We start from the raw sequence: 2,500 nt of genomic DNA, 5'->3' as shown, positions 1-2,500 counted from the left end.
TCCCTTTACTACGAGTCTACATTATTTTAACTCAATCTTGCTATTTTGACTTTTTCCCCAACTTCGAAATTTTGCCCTGGCGTGAAGGGGTTAAGGAAGGCATATTTAACCCCTCTAGTTATGAAATGTATCCCAAATCCAGATAAAGGTGTCTAGAAGCAGCAGGAATAAAATAAATAATACCGTCAGTGGGTTGAAATGGTGTAAATAATTAGATCAAACTCCAATATATACTAACTCATTCTCCTGTCTCTTTTACGATTTATTTTTATTGGGAGGTACAAAGTATCCATTCACCTCTTCTGTAGGATCACGATTTTTTTGGTCAAATTGCTGCCTCCAGACGATTTCCTTGAGCTCAGGGGATGTCTCTTGCCGTGAAGGGGTTGATGAAGGCTCCATCGAACCCCCCAAATGCGAAAAATCTTTGCCTAAACTCAACAAATCGTCTGGAGAGAGCAAGACAGAAATGAAAAATACTCCTCACATGGAAGGGCTAATATGTTTGCTACTGACAGACGATTTCTCTCAGCTTAGGAAAGGCACCTCATAATACCATACCCTTTTCACCTTAACTTGGTCCAGGTTTTCGTCCTTTTGCAGCTTGTTTCACGTAGCTCAGTGGCAGAGACAATGCTACGGCTCTACATGCTTTCCATACCACTTCTTCGTGACTAGCATCATATTCTAGTGTTGATCTATCTTTGGACTGCAGGCTACAGTTTCCTTTCTTCCGCAGTCCACCATCCTCCATTCGGGGGATAGGGAGGGGACTGAGGGACGTTTGTATAGCCAGGCAGCTCCACCGTCCAGTCATATCGATGCCACCACGTGAAGGCGTCCCTCTCCACCACCAACCCTCATAACGACGACGCTAAACAATCTTCCACTTTCCCTTAACTTCTCCCACCCCGTCTTCAAGATCCAATACTTCCTTCTTAATTATAAACTTCTTCAGACATTTTCCAGTACCTGCCCCTTCTCATAACCCCAGGGCCTGTATTCTCGTAAGGAAACTCCCTAACACCTATTCCTATGCGATTTATTTTGCTTACTACACCTCACCGTTCTGTGTGTTATGCAAGTCCTTCTAATATCGCCATACTCTGCATTAATCAAGTACAAAAGGATATTAACCAACCACATCGAAAAATAAATCGCTCCCGACATGCCGTGTCAACGAAATGCGTCGGTAAACGCTTGGCTACTGATCCAATGATAAAATCCAGAAATGGGGCGATTACCCTTGCTGATTTCACCCCCTCAACATACAAAAAACGTTCATGTAAAATTATAAGCGTGATATCCGATATTTAATTGTTAGAATTCATACAAGAAAACATAGTGTTGCTACAGGATTTTTTTTTTTACATTCGATTTCACAGTGGAACATGTCGAATGAAGCCCTCCGTACATTCCCTTGCAAAGCTGGGATTTCAAAGGGTTTCTTTGGCCTCATGAGTAAATATATGGCTAAGAACAAAATGTATTGGCTGTCTCTACTACCTGATGAAAGAATCGCTCCTCTATCTCACGCAGTAGAAATGTTATTAGTCTCTGAAAACCATGCGGTCGGGCCGTGTCGTGTCGGGCTTGGCAGGGTCGTGTCGGGCCGCTCATTTCTCAGCTGAACGTAACCATCGCTTCGCTACGCTTGCTCGCTTCGCTCGCTCGTAATAACGCAGTAGTGGTGTGGTGTTTGCGTCACAGTCAGTAACTCACGGACCTCACGCTGACTCACCAACCTCGCTGACTATCAAAAAGCGTTGCCTCACTGTTTACATTACAGTCTCGATCCTCACTCTGCACCCTCGCTCCCTCTCTCTCTCTCTCTCTGCAACCACAGTCATTCACTCATTCACTCACTTATCCTGAACATCACTCACTCATTCACTCACCCAATGTCACCTCTCACTCATTCACTCTGCTCCCCTACTCAATCACACAAACACTCTTTCCGAAGATCACCCTCATTTACTCATTCACTTTGCATCTCATTCACTCACTCACTCATTCACTCATCCAATCGCCTCACTCACTTATTCACTCTGCACCACCACTCACTCAAACACTCATTCTTTACACCACTCACTCACACAACCACTCATCCTTTACATCACTCACTCATTCCTCATCTCACTCATCCACCAACCCAGTCTCCTCAGTCACATAATATCACTCTGTACCCTATCTCTGTATTCACTATACATCATTCACCTAATGCTTTCAAAATTCATCCTACACTCACTTAAATAAATAAATGGATAAACACTATATTAACCCTCTCGTGGTCGTGACAACTCTATACTATTCTAACGCCAGACGATTTTATTCAGTCCAATGAGTCGTAGGAGCCAGAGTGATAAAGAGGAGTGTTTGGAAGAAGGATAGAAGCAGAAAGGCGTGACCAAGGTAGGCATGCTTGCGTGAAATGTGGGATGCTGCGTCTCCATCTCTGTCTGTCTGTCTCTTTCACACACACACACACACACACACACAC

This window comes from Coenobita brevimanus, chromosome 12 (genome assembly GCF_032717465.1).
Source record: "Coenobita brevimanus isolate Jiangsu-jjx chromosome 12, ASM3271746v2, whole genome shotgun sequence".
Taxonomy (NCBI): Eukaryota; Metazoa; Arthropoda; class Malacostraca; order Decapoda; family Coenobitidae; genus Coenobita; species Coenobita brevimanus.
The sequence above is the reverse complement of the archived record's forward strand: the minus strand, read 5'-3'. Positions refer to the sequence as shown.